Source organism: Xenopus tropicalis, chromosome 4, assembly GCF_000004195.4.
Source record: "Xenopus tropicalis strain Nigerian chromosome 4, UCB_Xtro_10.0, whole genome shotgun sequence".
NCBI classification, from domain to species: domain Eukaryota; kingdom Metazoa; phylum Chordata; class Amphibia; order Anura; family Pipidae; genus Xenopus; species Xenopus tropicalis.
The window spans coordinates 97,333,208-97,354,607 of NC_030680.2; positions in this window are offsets into that span (position 1 = coordinate 97,333,208).

Here is a 21,400-nt window from a genome sequence, read left to right on the forward strand (position 1 = left end):
GAGTAAGAAGCTGGACAGTGGGGATGCAGTAGATATAATCTATTTGGATTTTGCCAAAGCATTTCATACCGTTCCCCACAAACGACAACTTTCTAAACTAAGGTCTATTGGTCTTAGTGAAGTCATTTGCACATGGATAGAAAACTGGCTACTGGATCGGGTACAGAGGGTGGTTGTTAATGGCACATTCTCTACTTGGAGTAAGGTTCTCAGTGGGGTCCCTCAGGGTTCTGTACTGGGTCCACTTTTGTTTAATTTGTTCATAAATGACTTGGGGGAGGGTATTATAAGTAATGTATCAGTGTTTGCAGATGACACAAAACTCTGCAGGCCAGTCAATTCTATCCAGGATGTGGCATCCTTGCAGCAGGATCTTGACCAGCTGGCAATCTGGGTGGCTAAGTGGCAGATGAGATTTAATGTGGATAAATGTAAGGTCATTTACCTGGGATGTAAAAATATGCAAGCCACTTATACCCTTAATGGGACTGCACTAGGCAAATCAATAATGGAGAAAGACCTTGGAGTCCTTATAGATAATAAACTTGGCTGTAGCAAGCAATGCCAGGCAGCAGCTGCAAGGGCAAACAAGGTTTTGAGCTGTATTAAAAGAGGTATAGATTCACGGGAGGAGGGGGTTATTCTTCCCATTTACAGAGCACTGGTAAGGCCCCATCTAGAATATGCTGTTCAGTTCTGGTCTCCAGTGCTCAAACGGGACATTATTGAATTAGAGAGGGTCCAGAGAAGGGCAACTAAGTTGGTAAAGGGTATGGAAAGTCTCAGTTATGAAGAAAGACTGGCCAAGTTGGGTCTGTTTACACTTGAGAAGAGGCGCTTAAGAGGTGACATGATAACTATGTATAACTATATAAGGGGATGATATAATAATGTTTTATTTACCAGTAGGTCCTTCCAACGGACACGAGGACACCCACTCCGTTTAGAAGAAGGGAGGTTCCATTTAAATATTCGGAAAGTATTTTTTACTGTGAGAGCTGTGAAGTTGTGGAATTCCCTCCCGAATCAGTCGCGTTGGCTGATACATTATATAGCTTTAAGAAGGGGCTGGATGGATTCTTAGCAAGTGAGGGAATACAGGGTTATGGGAGATAGCTCTTAGTACAAGTTGATCCAGGGACTGGCCGATTGCCATCTTGGAGTCAGGAAGGAATTTTTTCCCCTCTGCGGCAAATTAGAAAGTCTTCAGATGGGGTTTTTTGCCTTCCTCTGGATCAACTAGAAGTTAGGCAGGTTATATATAGGCATTATGGTTGAATGTGAATAACGTATGTCTTTTTTCAACCCAACTTACTATGTTACTATGTAAGCGGTGAGTGAAAAATGCAACCTCTTGTAACTGCGTGTGGTATATTAACTGCATTAAAATGGAGAATGAGCACTAACAGAGTGAGAAATTCGGGGGTCAAGCACCCGAACCTATAGCATTATTTGGTGAGCGCATAATCTGTTATGAGTAGCTGTTAGTTCATCTTTGTTTACTTCCGTGGGAACGAGTCCTCCAGATAATTAGAATAAGTGAATAATTAAACTGTACCTTGTACTTGATCCCAAGTAAAATATAATTAATCCTTAATGGAGATAAAACAATCCTATTGGGTTTAATTAATGTTTAAATTATTTTTTTAGTAGACTTCAGGTATAGAGATCCAAATCATGGAAAGAGTTCTTACCTGGAAAAACCCAGGTCCCAAGCATTCTGGATAACAGTTTCCATACCTGTACTATAATAATAAATTATTATATATACATAGGATGTTAGTGATTAATGGGGAATATTGTGTCTTTGCCACAAATCACAATTGACCAAACATTTAGGTAATAAGCTTCTGTCTAAATAAATTACTTACTGCAGTCGCAGAGGAGAAGATGTTTGTTAACCTACTGGCACTTGCACTTGCATGATTCTTCCTAGCTGCTTTAGATTTGGACAGTGCTGAACTTGAATGAAAGCAATTTAAACAAATGCACATTTACAAAATGCTCCAGGGTTCCTTTAGCAAGTTCCCCTATACCTGAAGTGATGGCATTCACAGGTACATGCAGACAGAAAACATGCCACAGCTTTCATTTTTGTGTATCACATATAAACGTCATACACATGCAACCTTGGCAAACGAGCGGATCTTTTGCCGTTATGCCCACCTGATGCCGCACAAATAAATCACATTAAGGGAATACAGGCCATGAATGTGCTCTCTAATTGACATCTGGCTGATATCAGGCAGACGGGGCCCCGTACGACTGCTGGCAACTTTTACTGGCCCCTGTGTGGCCACTTTTAGTTGTGGTGAACACTTCTTAGCAACTATACAGTTTTGGTCAACTAATTAATGGTTTTTGGCCTATAGAATAAAATGTTTTTAAATGCTTAAAATGTTGTGATACCTGTAGGAAGTAGGGGAATGCTTTGATAACTGAGACAGTTTCCTTCCTCCCCTCACTCCAAAAACATACAGGCAGTTATACAGACATTGACCCAGTTGTGTTCTTTTCAGTGGTTCCCAAACACTTTGCATCATGGAAATGCTGAATGTCAGCCTGCAGACTGAACTATTACAAGGTAAATAGGTCTCTATAGGTCCACGTGTTTCCAGCAATGCATATATTTAGTCTTATAAATCTAATCTGTCTGTTCCTCCTGGCACCAGTATTTGTATTAATTTCACATGATCTGCAAGTATTTGCAAGCGTATTTGAAAAGTTGGCACACCTGTATTACACAAAGGAGGAAATGCACATACATTATTACCCTTTATTTACATAGCGCTGACACTGTTTTTTGTGGCACTTTACAGAGAGGTCATTATCATTCACATCAGTCTATGCCTCTGTGGAACTTACAGTTTAAATTTCCTCTCACTGGAGGCCACAGTAAGAAAAGACTTATTTGAAGTTGCTCACAGAACCATGCCAGTCTGAAAACTAAAATCCCCTGTCTCTGTCCTCTATAAATACTATAGAAGAACTAAGAAAACTGTACTGGTAAGAAATTGTAGGTCCTACAATATATGTACATGTCAGTTAAGAAAAACAAGATGAGTGAGAAACAATACACTGAGAGATATATGCAGCTGGCATTTCAGGATATAACTGCCTCAGTCCTAGCGAAGAGTAAATAACACTAATCTCTTAATAAAGCTCCTGTAACCGAACACTGAGGTAAGCAGAGGTAGGCAATAGGTAGAGAGCCTTCAATCATGTTAGTAAATTACCCAGAGCTGATCATTTTCCACTTGCAGCAAGTGCACTCACATATATACAGAGATCCTTTAAAGGTCAGAATTCAAAAAGGTCATAGTGTGTCAGGGTAAAGGCTATGCTCAGGACCCATTTTATGGATGGGCAGGAATTACTTTTTCTATGGGCAAAGGGGTTAGCGCCAGTGGAGAAAGCCACACATAATAACTGGCCTTAAACATTGCAGGTCAGGGTTGGACTGGGGGGTGCAGGGCCCACCGGGGCTCCCGCCCCAGCCCCTGCAGGTGCCCCAGCCAGCCGTGTTCCTACCCCCCTAGGGGCCCCCCTAACCCCCCCCTGCAGGGCCCCCACCTGACGTCCTCCCCGAGCGCCCCGGCGGCCCAGTCCGACCCTGTTGCAGGTGATAAAATGATATACAGGTATAGGACCCGTTATCTAGAATGCTCAGGACCAAGGGTATTCTGGATAAGGGGTCTTTCCATAATTTGGATCTCCATACCTTAAGTCTACTAAAAATTCAATAAACCATTAATTAAACCAAAAGGATTGTTTTGCATCCAATAAGGATTATTTATATCTTGGGATCAATTGCAAGGTACTGTTTTATTACTACATAGAAAAAGGAAATCAGTTTTAAAATTCTGAATTAATTGATTAAAATGGAGTCTATGGGAGACAGGCTTTCTGTAATTCGTAGCTTTCTGGATAATGGATAAGTGATTCATATAAATAATGCATATCAAAAACTGTTTCATATAAAAAAGCCTTTTCATGAAAGATATATATACAGAAAAATATACATACTGTATATACATGATAATATATGCCATTTTCAAAATTGAAAAACTGCCATTTTATGCACTAAGCTTCACCTTCAGGCTCATAGGAGGCACTGTGCTCACAAACAAACCAAGTGCACATCAGCCAATGAATAGACAGGGCTCTGCCTTTTATTCCCACACTTCCTGGTACAGTCAGAGCTGCATAATTTCCTGTCAGGTGATCTCTGAGGGAGCACACAGAATAGCACAAAATGGTGGCTCAAGGAAAAAGATTTAAAAGGGCGCTCCAGCCCTCAAGCTATGTTACCTCTAAGCTGTGAGTTTGTGAGCTCACACAATGTATGACACTGGCACACACAGGGAATTTTAGAGTGCACAAGGAATCTGTATGCACAGGATTTGCCACTTATAAACATATAGCCCACAAAAAAGTAAAGGGTGCATTTCGCTTAAAGCGGACCTGTCACCCAGACATGAAAATCTGTATAATAAAAGTCCTGTTCAAATTAAACATGAAAGCCAAATTCATTTTTATATTAACACATCCATACCCATTATAAAGGCATTTAAAAATCACAGCTGTCAATCATATATTGCTTGCCCCGCCTCTATGCCTTAGGCATAGAGGAGAGGCAGACAATAACTTTAGCTTTCTGTTCAGCACTACCTAGATGTCACTGCACATCTCACTTTTCCCCTCCCTCCTCCTCATCTAATTGTGTAGCGAGTGCATGGGCCTGGGTATCAGGTCCCCCATTTTGGCACAGAAACAAGATTTTGGCATGATGCAAAGCTTGCCTTAAAGGAGAAGGAAAGGAAAAATTTGAAATTAATATATTTGGAAAGGGCAGCAGCCCCTGTCTTGAAAAGCTATATTAAAAACTTACCTGCTGCTTCTGGATCGGCGCACAATCCCTCCGAAGATTCACCCGTGTTTGAAGTTTGGCGCCGACATTTTCAAAATCGATGATGTCACTTCCCCCTCCGCCTTCTCCTAATGCGCATGCGCAGCTTCTGTGACCCCTGACGTAACGCTGCAGAGTGGCGCGCTCCTCTGTCAGCAGCCCTACATTTCCTACATTTGCTCAGTAAGTTGGGGGAAAGAAGCGCTCAGGAAAGCCCCTCTCCAGGAGGGGCTGGAGAGGGGCTTTCAGTGTCAAATTGATTAATACATGTATTTTATGGATATATGGATAAAAAAAAAAAAATTTAAATTAAATAATGTTTTATTTGTGCTGGTTTTATGTGGGAGTGTTGGATGGCTGGTGGCTGTGGGATGGCTGGGGATGAGGGACTGTGGCTGTGGGATGGCTGGGGATGAGGGACTGTGGCTGTGGGACTGTGGCTGGGGATGAGGGACTGTGGCTGTGGGACTGTGGCTGTGGGATGGCTGGGGATGAGGGACTGTGGCTGTGGGACTGTGGCTGGGGATGAGGGACTGTGGCTGTGGTACAGTGGCTGGGGATGAGGGACTGTGGCTGTGGGATGGCTGGGGATGAGGGACTGTGGCTGTGGGACAGTGGCTGGGGATGAGGGACTGTGGCTGTGGGATAGCAGGTATAGTAGGGAGAGATGGTGCCTATAGTAGCAGTGGGATAATAGCCTCTGGGAAGGGACTGTGGCTGTGGGATAGCAGGTATAGTAGGGAGAGATGGTGCCTATAGTAGCAGTGGCATAATAGCCTCTGGGAAGGGACTGTGGCTGTGGGATAGCAGGTATAGTAGGGAGAGATGGTGCCTATAGTAGCAGTGGGATAATAGCCTCTGGGAAGGGACTGGGGCTGTGGGATAGCAGGTATAGTAGGGAGAGATGGTGCCTATAGTAGCAGTGGGGGGATAATAGCCTCTGGGAAGGGACTGGGGCTGTAGGATAGCAGGTATAGTAGGGAGAGATTGTGCCTATAGTAGCAGTGGGTGGATAATAGCCTCTGGGAAGGGACTGGGGCTGTGGGATAGCAGGTATAGTAGGGAGAGATTGTGCCTATAGTAGCAGTGGGATAATAGCCTCTGGGAAGGGACTGGGGCTGTGGGATAGCAGGTATAGTAGGGAGAGATGGTGCCTATAGTAGCAGTGGGTGGATAATAGCCTCTGGGAAGGGACTGGGGCTGTGGGATAGCAGGTATAATAGGGAGAGATTGTGCCTATAGTAGCAGTGGGATAATAGCCTCTGGGAAGGGACTGTGGCTGTGGGATAGCAGGTATAGTAGGGAGAGATGGTGCCTATAGTAGCAGTGGGTGGATAATAGCCTCTGGGAAGGGACTGGGGCTGTGGGATAGCAGGTATAGTAGGGAGAGATGGTGCCTATAGTATCAGTTGGATAATAGCCTCTGGGAAGGGACTGGGGCTGTGGGATAGCAGGTATAGTAGGGAGAGATGGTGCCTATAGTAGCAGTGGGGGGATAATAGCCTCTGGGAAGGGACTGTGACTGTGGGATAGCAGGTATAGTAGGGAGAGATGGTGCCTATATTAAAAAGCAGGTATTGTGTTTTTCTTCTTCCTCATGTCTAACCACCTGCTCTCTTGATCCAATCCCTTCACAGCTCATCTACTGTGTTTCTCAGTCTTTTGGCAAAGCAATGACTGTTAGTTCCAGCAACAACTTTAGGCTGATGACACTCACATTTACTTACTCTCTCATAGTCTTCTGTTAAAGTGATACTTTCACTTCTAATTTTTAAAATTCAATATCACAGTAAGAACAAGACTACTCTGCCACTTCTCACAGTCAATAGTCTCATGCAGATTTTTCACCCATCTCGACTTCTTTGCCTTAAGAGAAGCCTATGTGCATTTGGCACATTAACCCTGTACTAATGCTAATACAACAAAACTCTGTTTTTTGGGACTATACTAGTTACACATGCATATTGTAGAACTGTACTGTTTCAAATGAACTATATTGTAGACCTTAACACCTATAAAATCCACAAACTTGAAGTCTTATTATAGATATTGATTGTATGGCAGCAGAGCAAACAGTTTGCAGTCTGCAGCATGCACAGCATTGGGTGCCTCCTACCCTGAATTGCAAAGAACAAGGTCCTTTTGCAAAAATGGGCACTTTAGATCTAGTAATTTCTATAATAACGAAAGTTTGCCTAATAAAATAAAATATAATTTTAAACAATATTCCAATTGTACATTCATTAAAACAAATGAAAATTTGCAAAGTTATTTATATAGTAACATAGTAATTTGGTTTAACTTCAGCCTTTTCTTCTGCTTAACTGCTAGTTTATCCAGAACACGGTACAAAACCTAATTCAAAGCTTTGTCTCAAGGGGGAAAACATTTTTGACTTCAAGATGGCAGATCAGTCCCTGGATCAACTTTGTGCAGGGTCAGACTGGGCTGGCAGGACATGGGCAAAAAACTCAATTGGCCCTGGCCTTCATGGGCCTTGCCACCCAGGCCCACTCCTCTGAGCATTGACCTGGGGAAAATATTTGATGGTACTTAACAAATTATCACCCACCCACCCCCTCACTTAATTCAGCTTTCTTTGTCATTTTGCAATTTATGTATCAGGTACAGAGAGAGTATGACTGGGATACAGGCCTGGACTGGGATTCAAAATAGGCCCTGGCATTTCAAGTGCATTTGCCAGAACCCACAGATTGCCAGTCCTGGTCTCGATTGGGCAGGTCTGATTTTTCCATCAGATCGGGGATCGCATTGGTTTGTTGACGTAGTGCCTGATCTGACAGGACCTATGTCCCGGCCTATGCTCACCATTTTAATTTGAACGTTTGGCCACCTATAGGTGGGCATATCAGGAGAATATCCGCTCCATTGGCGACCTCTCTAAACAAGCGGATCTTACAGTGTATGGGCACCTTGAATGTGCCTGTTTTTTTGATTAGAATGTAAATATAGGCCAATGCCACACAACATTTTAAATGAGAAAACACTTAAAAAAACTGTAAAAATCCAGTTCCTTATTGATTGTTCCCTGTTGGAGCATCAAGGTGCCAATGACAGAACACCAGTGCCACTGGCTCTGTAGGACACATCACTCGGTTTTCTCTGTTTCTATTTTCTGTGTATACCCTTTTTAGACTTAAGATGTGGTTCACCTTTAAGTTAACTTTAAGAATATTATAGAATGGCCAATTCTAAGCAACATTTCAATTGGTTTTTATTATTTATTTTTATAATTTTATTAATTGCCTTTTTCTTCTAACTCATTGCAGCTTTCAATGCCAAAAAAAGCCAAAAAACTATTGCTTTGTGAAACTATAGTTTAATTGTTTTTGTTACTTTTTAGTACTTATTTTTCTATTCAAGCCCTCTCCTATCCATATATCAGTCTTTCATTTAAACCACACCCTGGTTGCTAAGGTAATTTGGATCCTAGCAACCAAATAGCTGCTGAAACGCCAAACAGGAGAGGTGCTGAACAAAAACTGAAATATTTAAAAAGCTACAAATAATAAAAAATGAAGATCAATTGAAAATTGATGTGAGCCACGTTTAAATGTAAAAAGAGTTGGGGAGCAATTTAAAAAGTTCCTGGGGGTGCCAAATAAGGGCTGTGATTGGCTATTTGGTAGCCCCTATGTTGACTGGCAGCTTATAGAGGCTCTGTTTGGCAATACACCTGATCTTTATACAACCAAAACTTGACACCAAGCAAAAATGGCTTTGAGGCCACTGGGAGCAACATCCAAAGGGTTGGTGAGCAATATGTTGCTCACGAGCCACTGGTTGGGGATCACTGCAAGTCTAAATCATACTAACAGTTAACTCAAAGGTGAACAACTCCTTTAAATTGCTGTTGTCCTCCTAGGAAGATCCAGTGGTCTGGCACAATAAAAGCCAAAGGTGGCCATACATGGGCCGATTGTAGCTGCCAATATCAGTCCCTTGGACCCAGGGCCAAACAATCGAATTATCCTACATTTTCTCGATATCGGGAGAAGATCCGCTTGCTTGGCGAACCGCTAAGCAAGGGGATCTTAACGTGTATGGCCACCTTAACACAGCAGTGAATGTTGGTGTGTGCTGGCCCCCTTTTTTCTTGCAATCTGAAAATAATGATGCGGGCATGCATCAGGTAGTCTCATTGCCATAAGGAAAAGCTGTCTTATCTGTTTGTATGCACTACTCATTCCTGAGCCATCCATGCCCACCAGCAGCAGTGTTTGCTTTGTCAAGGAGGTGTGTTCCCCCTGAAATGTTCTCAATTAGTATGGCAAAATAAAAGCATACAGAGCAGTGAACATTGATTTGTGTTTGGCATTCTGGTGCTGAAGCACCCCTGGGTATGGCTCTTTCCAAAAGAAAAGGTCCTGTGTGGCACTGCCATAACTGTACAGCAATTGCTGGCTTTGTCCATATTTCAGAATAAGATAAAATTCTATTTATTTTTAAAGATTCCATTACAGCATATTATGTCCTTTTTCCCCTTTTGGTAAAAGGGCAATGCACCTTGAAACAAACTTTATTATGAGGCAAACAGTGTTTTTCTAAGACAATTTACAACAGTTTTTTATATTTTAAACCTGTTTTTTAAGTAATGTAAGCACCCAATGCAGTCATTTAATGAGAGGCTGAAGGATGAATATTAAGAGGTTGGGAACAGAAAATAAAAGTGATACAATATATTATTAGCACCTCCAGTTCCAAACAAATATCTATTAATGTGTATAACAAAAACTTGACTGTTCAGCTAGGGATGCAGGTCCAATACAAGAGCTGGTAATTAAAGTACAGTCTTTTAAAAACATAGAGACTTTTGGCAAGGAGGATGAAACAAAATACAATATACAATATGTTTACAAAAGGTACAATTTATTTTCCAATAATGCTGTGTGATACACACTGGGATAATCTAAAGAAACTATTTTTATACTCACAATGTAAGGGAGAGACTGCTCAACAACCCTGGTAAATATTACAGTCCAATGCAGTAACAGGTGTGTTAGAAAAATGCCAAATGATGTTTTAGTTGCAGTTCAAGCCTATAATACTAGCCTCCTGCATTCACTTCTATGCCCACAAAAGGGTATTGTTCCTCCCAAGTGCATGTTTTGTTTGCTTACCTGCCAGAAGCTGAACTCATTTCACGAGACATTGCAGTAAATTCTCTCGTCTGTCACACAGGTAGTGGAGCGTGCTGTCTGAATAATTACATTTGGGGCACAGAGCTAGTGAAACTCCATCCATCCCGATAGCATCACTTACAGAACCTGGATACAGTTACTGTCATTAACTAAGGACAACATTGCCTCAATGCTGAGGAAACTATTCATATTTCATGCTAATGTTTTGCCTTTACTAATTGATGCTGAGATGCTGATTCACCTCCTAGGGGAATCAAACATAGACTGTTTCTAGTGTAAGTTTGTCTCTTGCATGCATATCGCTTGTCTCACCATGCACTCTACTGGCAATTGCCTCCTGATTATCTGCTCAGGCTTAAAATTACTCATGACACACTAAAAGGCTTATATATATATTGAGTATATTTGCACCAATCATAGCACTGTAAATATCACACATAAAACTAGATAATTTGCATGGTTTTAGTACTGCGCAGCCATAGTAAATGATCCCTTCCAGTATATTATTACACAGCTAACTACACACAAGCACACCAAGGAATGAACTACAATATTGTTTTTAAGCATTCAGCTGGAAAACACGTTGCTGTAAGTGAAAGGCCACTGTTAATGGTATTGCCTGAAAATAAACGTATTATATACTTCTTATATAGAACCCCAAAGGGGTTATTGACAGAATAATACCTGCCAAAAATCAGTAGGAGAGACTGGTCAAGTTTTTCTAGTATACAGAAAAGGTGGATTTGAACCACTTTGCACTGGCTTCTAACGTGAGGCTCATGTAATGGCAGAAGATCAGACTGCAGACAGCAACTCCACACCAACAAATAAAGGGCTGGGTTGGCTAATAAAGGGCGGCTTAAGGCTAATGCTACATTGAACATAGGCCCCTGTGCAGATTTTCCCTGTGCCTGCACACTGAGCTATTGTGTCGGGTCAGGTACATGCGTAGGTAGTGGATTTTGGCCCTGAAATGTAAGTATGCATTTTGGAGCCAATATTCACTCCGGTGAATGCATCCAACTAATTGCTATGCAAACATGTGCCTTCTTGCCCAATACAACTTGAATGGCATTAATTTAAAAAAACTGTAGGAGTGTATCTGAAGCAAATTTGTTACTAATCTAAAGCTTTGAAAGGCCTATAGAATAAATTATAGGTAGGGTTGCCTCCTGCCCAATAAAAATGAAGTTAATGCCAATGTTATTAATAGAGCAGAAAAGGTGGCCACCCCAGTTATAGGGGACCTGATCATTGTCAGCACTGTACCCTCCTTTGAACTTTGACTTATAACTTTCGGTTTATGTATACATGCTGTGTTGGAACATGACTGTGCTATAGGGTTGCCACCATTTGGCTCTAGGCTGGGGGTGATGTCATGGAAGCAGAGCAGCAACATCACAGGTGGTGTTGGGTTGTGATGTCATGGGGTGGGGTCATGATGCGGCAATCTGCAGTTATCTAATCACTGCGTCATTCATGGATAGTCTTGTCTAGATTTCCTTATTTGTAAAACTGGGCAGGCAGTTGAAATCCGGGGCTGTCCAGGTCAAAACCAGACAGGTGGAAACCCTACTGTGCATGTTACATATTAAATAGGAGGAAACCCTCATGGGTACAGTAAGGCAAGAAAAAATGCTCCGACCTTAACACATGTCAAACTCATGGAAAAAATTCCCCTATTAGCAACCATAGCCAAGAGGTTGGTCTATTCAATAAAGGAAATTTTGGGTCCTTCTGTTGGCAGGAGTTATAGGTTAGTGTACTACATTAAAGGGATACTTACAAGATTTACAAGAAACTTACCTAAAATAATTTGTTTTGTATGAAAAATACACGAATAAGAAAAAGCACCTTCATATCCTTCTGCTCTGGGGATTGAAACCATGTAAACGTATGGGTTGGACGAGAAATGGGTTTCCATGCTGTTTATGGCTCTACCATAATCTCCAGCATTATGATGGTAGGGTTTTTTTAAAAGCTGACTTGCATGGTATGCTAAAGTTGCTGCACCCATGTATCAGGGATACTGGCAGATCAGTATTAAGTTTGTAACTAATGCAGAAGTGCAATCTTCAGGAGAAGCACATATCTGAAGTTACAGCAACTTTAAAATAAAGCCCGAACAGACTATGGGCCACTTTAAAGGAGAAGGAAAGTTACAATCACTGGGCGGATGCGGAATATTAGGCACCCCCCCAGTAATTGTAATTACTTGCCTGATGTTCCTGTTATCAGCCCCAGGTACATTTGTGTTTCTTTCTTCGAACAAAAAAGCCAGCTTTTTCAATTTACTGCACGTGTCAGCCCTGGGATTTTGAAGAGTGAAGAAGGGAAGAAGAGCATTGTTCACTCACATGTACAGTGCAGCTTTCTGCTAACAGGAGCATGGGCCTGGGGTATCAGGTAAGTGATTAGAATCACTGGAGGGTTGCCTAACATTTGCCAACTCCCAGTGATTATACTTTTCCTTCTCCTTTACACAACCAGATACCTGCATATTTCCATGGGTAAAAATCTGCAACCACACTTTCCATGCTCCAGGAACATTCAGGTCTGTATATTTGGGCTTTTATGGTCTTGTAAATAAAGAAATTTGGACAAAGCTAGGGGCTGATTTATCAAAGTCCGAATTTCGGACATTTAAAAGTACGATTGAAAAAATTTGTATTAAATCCGAGAATTTCTGATGTAAAAAGTGCAAAAATTTTGCATTGTGGTCATATGAAATTTTCGTATCTGAATGATCATAAACGGAGTGAAAAACTTTCTGACTTTGATCCTTGATTGCATGATTTTGGAAGCCTCCCACAGGACTCAATGGCACTCTGCAGCTCCAACCTAGCCCAAGGAAATGAATCCGAAACTTGCGTACTCGTTGCAACAAATATGATTTTGACGCACAAATTCTTGCAAAGTACGAAAAAGTCGTGGAAATTAACTAAAAAAAAACGCAGAAAATACGCAGAGTTCTAGAACTTACAAAAAAATACAAATTTTTAGCATTCGGACTCAATTGTACTTTAATGAAAAGGCCCCTAAGTGTCATCTCTAAGATATGAAGTACCAGGTATGGCATTTCTGTTTGCAAATGTAATCTGGAGTTGTCAGAATCACTTTACTTGGTCTCACTCTACAACACTCCTGGGCTGCAAATATTCCAGCACATGGTCTCCATTATCTGCTTTAATTTAAATTTGATTCTGAAATATTATTTTGCAGTGACAATAGTATACATGTAAAGAAAAGTGGTTCATAAATTATTCTAAACCAATTCTGGGTCTAGAAAGCTGGCTCCTACAGTGATTAATGGTTCTTAGGTAAAAAGGTTAGAAGAAGTCAAGCAGTACCTACAGGTTTTCTGTGACTCTCCCTTTATCAAATCTGTAGCTGAGATACTGGCAAACAGGCATGTAAGCAAAACTCTGCCCTTCCTTGGCCACTCATCCTGATTATCTTCCCTGCTCACAGTGATGTCACCCAGTGATCACTGTACAGAATATTAATGTGAATGGCTGATTCCCATGCATGCTTGCACACCATAGACTTAATGAAACCACGTGACAACGCTTCATAAACTGAAGGATGCTCTAAAGGTAGCATGAAAAACTTGAAAGACATGAAGGGCAGCTTTACATGGATCATCGAGGGACACATTATTACAAAGAAGTCCTCATACAGCCAGAACATCTCTTTTCTCTGTTCTTGGGTTTATTATAGAATATATTTAAATGACAGAATATTTTAAATACCACAAAGCAAAGAGGTAAAGTAGTCGACCACTATTTGTACAGCGCATATTCATTTCCCATTGGCTACAGCTCTGTTCAATAGCTAGAAGTGCAATCAACCCTCACCAAAAAGAGCATCAGTATACAATTTTGTTTAAGCTTATAAAAGGTTATAGTTAAAAGTTACAGATCCATTTGCACATTGCACTAAACGCCACAGAAAAGGTAGATTCACAAATATACCAAACGAGTTTAGCAATTGAGGTACTGAAGAAAAATGTGCTCAATGGTTTTAAAGGTGTAGTTCACCTTTAAGGGTAAAGATACACTAAGCTACTAGTAGCAGCTACTTTTTAACTGCTACTAAACTCCAGAAAATACCCTGCCATAGATAATACTGAGAATTGCCTCTGCTAAAACACACATAGAGACAATTATTAGTAAATGATCAACATTGTCTATTTTAGTAGCCACGACAAGTAGCTGCTACTAGTAGCTCTGTGTGTCTTCACCCTTAATGAACATTTTTTTGTGATTTTTCAGTTATTTATCTTTTTGTTCAGCAGCCCTCCAGTTTGGTATTTTAGCAACTATCTGGTTGCTAGGGTATTTTTTTACTACAGCAATCAAGCAGTGGTTTATAGAATGGAGATTGGAATATGAATGGGAGAGGGACTGAATAACAAGATAAACAACAGGGGGGGGGGAGATTTATCAACATTCAAGTTTTATTCTTTTTGTGCTTAAATTGAATTTTAATTATGGTTCAAAAACTTGAATGTTTGGTATTTATTAAGTGCAAAAAAACCCCTGAAAATTCAAATATAAATATGTAAAAGCTTGTGAGTTTCTATGGAAGTCAATGGTAGTTGTCCTAGGCAAAGTCAAGCCATATTTTTAATTCGACATATTCGAGTTTGTATGCTTGAGGTATTTGAGTTTTTTAATTGCACAAGTTTACTACATTAATAAATAAGCGGGAATTCAATATGCAAGTTTATTTGATTTAGAAAAACAATCTCAAGTTCACTGAAAAATAACTCCATATAAGTAACAAAGAAAAATATTTTTTTTGGGTGCCAGGGTCAGTTGAAAGTTGTGGGAAGGAAAATAATTTAAAAAATTTACAAAATAAATAATGAAGACCAACTGCAAAGATGCTAGGAACATTCTATAACATACTAACAGTTAGCTGAAAGGTGAACCTCCCCTTTAATGCTACCACCTTTTGAACCAAATAAAGGATGAGCGTAAAAAAAAAGGTTATACCTCTTGCTCTCAGGTAACTGAACCAAGAAAGACATACTATGGCTCTATAAGAGTCATGATCTGTGGATGTGAAAAAGACAACTAGTAGCTCCTCATGTTTCGTTATTGTCAGTCAGCTGAGCCCATGGAGCGACACACAATATGCTCTCCAGAAAGTGAGGCTACGTCGGTCTAACTTGTCAAATTTACATTTGTAAAAGGTGTTTGATCTATAATTAGTAAGTATGATGTATAAGTAATGCAGTCTAGTCTTTCAATGATGTGTTTAAGAATCATTCATACCCACCTCATGCTCTGCAGTATTTGATGCAAAATAAATAAAATAAATTCATAGCAAGATTAGTTGCCCTAGGAAGAACATGGTCCCTGTCCAGTATAGCTTACATTCTAATGATGTAATAGGAACTTTGGGGATCTGTGTCACAATGATCAACCATTTAACTTGCAATAACTTCATTTAACCCTATTTCACTATAACCAGCAGTCCCCTAGATCCTAACAGTCTTTTTAAGGAAAAATATAGTCAATCATTTAAAGCCTTGCCTTGGGTATTTTACCAAACATTACTTCAAACTACACACAGCCTACACCTATCCCATGTCTATCATCAGTTCTTTGTCCCATGTTCCATTGTTTATCAAAAGACTCTTAACTCCATTGTTTATCAAAAGACTCTTTAAAAAGAGTATTAGGAATAAGCAGAGAATCTGTATTTACCAGAAACTCAAGATGTTGCAACATGCCCTTTAACATGACTACCTTCCAGCTGCAAATCTATGCTCTCCTCATTTTTAACACCTTAAAGGAGAAGGAAAGGTAAAAACTAAGTAAGCTTTATCAGAAGGTCTATATACATACAGCCATAAGCACTCACAGAAACACAGAACTCACAGTCCTCTATCAAAAGAAATGCAGGATTTCTTGTCTTCTTTTGTTATTAAGGTGTCTGACTTCCTCTCTCAGAAAAATCCTTCATCCCTGGGGCCAGAGTCTGCAAAGTTCTCTCCCCTATCCTGCTCCCCCCTCCCCTATAAATGTGTAATCTCAGCTATAAGGGCTAGAGCTATACAGCAGGAAGCCATGAAGACCAAGCTAAAATGGCAGCTGCAATCTTAAACAGAGAAAGCTTCTAGGGCTCTTTACTCAGTTATGATAAAGCTTTCTGCAAAATAAATATAGCATTCTAGGTGGCACTTATGTGGCAAATCTATTGGCAGTAAAATGCTAAAATGACTTTCCTTCTCCTTTAAGGGCCATGGCTCATGGGCAAATCTCTTTATTGCCAGTTGGAAGGCAGTTTAGTTAGATTAGTCGCCTGTGGTTAAATTTCCCTGTGTACCACTGCCCTTTAGGAAAACTGTCATTGAAATAAATGTACACCAAGAATGTAGGGGACAGCTAACAATTCTTTCTTTCATATAGTTTTTTTTTTTGTTTCTTTCAGTTTTTGGAATAATGATAATTTATTAATGTGTTTCCTCAACCTATCATTGTTTTCTACTGTAAACAACTCAACCTTAAGGAACTTACAAATAAATGATGGTATATATAAATAACTGAAAGAAAAATATTATAGACTGGTTTTTATAATAAAAACAATGGTTCCCCTGTATCATAGACATTCTAAGAAGTAACCATGAGATCCTGTAGTTTCTGTCAAAAAATACATTGTTTATGCTATGCTCAGTTGGTACAAGTGCCTAATCCTTCATTCACTGCTTGTAACTTTTATTATGGCTCCACCTGCCAACACAGTCTACTTTATCCACTACTGTCACATTCTAATTTGCATTTATGCAAGAAGTAATCACACCCATACCAGTTTCACAATACTACATATTGTTTACAGCTCACTGGCCCAGTTTCCTTTATATAATGTCCTACCTCAACAATTTAACCATATCCATTGATCTTGCTACCAAATTTGGCAGTTGGCAAAATATCTTTTAGCATTTTATAACTCTTGAATCTTATAACTCCTGAATCTCTGTCCTTTTGTGGAACTTGGGTTACCTCTGTTGAATAAATTCCATGTTTAGCAGTTGAAATGTTTCCTTTACAAGGGTCTGCCTAGAGCACAGTGGGCTTTCCAAGCATCTGCCCACTGTAGTCTATCTAAACTTTTTAATATCACTGTAAGGACATTCCTTTCCCTAAACATATTTTCTATTAATTCCCTTCTCTCATTTGCTAAGACTACTATATTGGGTTACCATTCATTATAGTACAGGTATAGGTATAGGATCCAGAAACCCGTTACCAGAAAGCTCAGAATTACATCAAGATAATCTACTACAGACTTAATTTTAATCAAATAATTTTCTCTGTAATAATAAAACAGAACCTTGCACTTGATCCCAACTAAGATATAATTAATCCTTATTGGAAGCAAAACAATCTTATGGGATGTATTTAATGTTTAAACTATTTTATAGAAGACTTAGAGCTTGGAAATCCAAATTATGGAAAGACCCTTATCTGGAAACCCCCAGGTCCTGAGCATTCTGGATAACAGATCTCATACCTGTACAAGAACATTTTTATTGTAAAAGCTAACAGCACAGCCTATAGGGTATTAAATAAAAATGTGCAAACATCTAACAACTTGGCTACAGCTTCTGTATTAAATTGTGTGCCTTTTAAAATAAGAGATTTCTATTAGTTTCCATTTCCATTAGTTTTAGTTCAATGGATGCCTTGGCAATGGCGCATTTGGGGTATTTTCTTCAATTTTGGACTGTGACTTGATTAAATGCCAGTGCAAGATGAGCATAGTAACTGAACCAAATAAAGCAAAGATAAGCAATGATGATGACTGCATCCCATAACCATTCTATCCAAAAATACTCCTTGTACCTACAGCAGAGCAAAAGGTGCCTGACATTGGTTGATTAAGTACAAATACCCCCCACAGCAGTTTTGTAACTAGATGTTACTGCCCCCCCCCCCCAGAACATTAGTAAGTTTACCTAGTCTACCAAGATGTATTGAAATTGATCATTAATTACACTCCTACACTCCTGGCCCCCCCTGCAACCACAGGGTCTGCTTCCTTAACGTGGCCATACACGGGCAGATGTAAGGTGCCGATTTGGCCCCTTCAGACTGATTCAGCAGTTTGGCTGCTAAAGTATAAGGTGCCCTGATAGGCCTAACTGACTAATATCTGGGCAAAAATTGGGCAGATGTCGATCGGACAGGCGTCATTTTCATGTTGGATCAAAGACCACATTTCGTTGATGGCCTGTATCCCTGCAATCCAATCATTTGGCCCTAATCCCTAAATTTAATTGGTCAACATAACTACCACTATAACCCACAACTTGTTTTTTACAGTACAGGCATTGAAAATGTTGCCTATGGATCATAGACCAATGAGGCAGCTTGATGCAGCCCTTGCCCTGATGGTCTGTATCCCTAATGGGCAAACGATCAGATCAGCCCCATATTGCCGACCTTAGGTGGGCCAGCTTGCTGCTTCTCAGTTAAATAAGAAACAATAAAATATTCCTTGAGTCTACATCTGTTTCAGTTATTCATTACAAACTTTATAATGTTATCCTAAACTTTAAAAAAGTATAGCATGAGCATTTCCGGGACCATATAAAGGACAGGGAAATAGAAATTACAAGCAACCTACATAGCATTAGTTTCTGTGCATTGTACAATAATGAGTTAATGAGCACAAGTTCAGTTGTCTTCCATCAGTTTGCTCAATTGCCTTTGGAGTAGGGTGATATCCGTCTGCTTCTTCCCCTGTGTCTCTCACAACAGCCCTGGGTAGGAAAATGCTTAGTGCTTATAGCACTGCAGCTGCACAAGTCAGTTTGTCTCTGGGATCTCCAAAGTCAGCAGGAATGATTAAGCACCAAGGAAAGTGACTTCCGATATAGTGGCTACAATGATGCTGTAAATCTCTTAATGCAGTGAGGCTTTTTAAATACATTTTGGAAAACATATAGCTTCACCTAATTTCACTGAGCACTATAATTAGGGAAAAAAGTAACTCATACTGATTTTATTCTTCTTTAGGTGACTTAAATAAAGCATTTAGAATCCTAGCTGTGAAAGATGATGGAGACCAGCAAAGTCCTAGAGGACTGAAGCTCCTGACTTGAACAACAAAAAAAAACCACACTTTAGGATTCTATATAAATTAATTATTAAATATAGAAAACATATCAGTGATTTTTAATGTGTACTTTCCCCAAGGATATTTTCTCTAGGGCAAGAAATAGAAAATGTTCTCTGTCTTATTTAAAAATGGTCCTGAACCCATGACTTGTTTCTTACAATACAAGCATTGAAAATATTGTCTATGGAGCAGGAAAAGTTCAAATTGAAGTGTCTGATTCCCGAACTACTATGCGTCAACATATAACCAACCAGTATTTTAAAGCTGATAGGGTTACACTATCATAGTCACCCACCAATGGGTAAAAAACAACATGTTGGTTAGCCCTGCCCTAGAGTGAAAGCGTTATAGAGTATGCTTCTCCAGAATTTACCAAAAGGTCCAACACTTCCATATATTTAGTGCTCTTTTGTCTTTATTATATACTAGTTCTACTGGTAGCTGCAGGTCAGGAGCTGTGTGTAGATCAGCAAGCAGCCTATGTTTAATTTAAACTGTGGATAGTTACAGTATAATTAAATAAAAAAGGTTTATTTTAGGGGGATAGTTAAAGCAGAAAGCTCTCAATGTCATGGACCAACAGATATGTGATACCATATAACCTAGAACAGTGCTGTCCAACTGGCGGCCCGCGGGCCCCTCTGTGTGGCCCCCCACCTGTCTGGCTGCTTTGATGGCTTACTCTTGTGAAAGCTTTAAATTGTATCAGTACTGTGATTAACTGCCCCCCCTGCATGGTTCTCACCTCAGATTCAGGCTGTAATCAGGCTGTATTGTTTAAATATGTAATCCCTTGTACTGTTCACACCTTTTACTCTCTGCATTGTTCACCCCCTGCAGAGTTCACACCTCAGGCTGTAATCACCCCCATTGTTCCCCTGTTCACACCTCAGGAGCAGTAGAAACCCACAAATAATCCCTGCATACTACAAAAAGAACATATACTGAGGTGGTACTGCAATTAAAAAGTTTTTTAATATATAGTTATTGTGCAGACTGTAGAAGCAGTGCCAGCATTGTGTCACTGTAGGCTGCCTGTGTGTGCCATACACACAGGCAGCATAGGGCAAGCAGAGTATGGCAGGGTAGGGAAGGCAGAGTATGGCACACACAGGCAGAGTACGGCAGGCAGAGTATGGCGCACACAGGCCAAGTTTGGCACAAACCAGCCAAGAATGGCACACACAGTGAAAGTATGGCACACGCAGGCAGGGTAAGGAAGGCAGAGTATGGCACACACAGGCAGGGTAGGGCAGGCAGAGTATGGCACACACAGGCCAAGTATGGCACAAACCAGCCAAGAATGGCACACACAGTGAAAGTATGGCACGCAGGCAGGGTAGGGCAGGCAGAGTATGGCACACACAGGCAGGGTAGGGCAGGCAGAGTATGGCACACACAAAGGCAGGGTAGGGCAGGCAGAGTATGGCAGGTTTTTGCTGTACTACAACCATTAATATGGGTATGGTCATGTGATAACATGGGTGTGGTTTCAAGTGGGTGCGGTTTCAAAAAGGGGAGTGGTCAAAACTGGCTTCCATTATCGGCCCTCCACCACGTAGGTCGGAAAAATTCCGGCCCTCGGTACAACAGAAGTTGGACAGCACTGACCTAGAAGATACCCAAAAAGTACTGTGCAACACTTTTAAGTAATACGTTACTCATGGGAAAACATGTTTTTTTTTCAAAACCCATCAGTTAATAGTGCTTCTCCAGCAGAATCCTGCAATGAAATCCATTTTTCAAAAAAACACAGATTTTTTTATATTTAATTATTTATTTAAATTTCACATGGAGCTAGCCATATTCTTCATTTCCCAGGGTGCTACAGTCATGTGACTTGTGCTCTGATAAACTTCAGTCACATTTTACTGCTGAGCTGCAACTTGGAGTGAATTATTTGCTATGTAAACAGTGTAATTTAGAAATAAAAAATACACTATAAAAATCATAACAGCATCCCTTTAGACACATTATAAACAAACTTTCTGAACATGTAAATTCATGTAAGTTTAGAAGAACCAACTCTCTGCAGTTACGTTTGTCTCTTAACTGATATTACAGTCATGCATATACATAAGAAAGACAAAGACCTGTTATAGGGAACAGACACATTCTGTGAATTACCAATTCTGTGCTGATTAAGAAAAAATAATGAACATAAAGGGACAATGCTTTTTTTTCTTTTTTGCCC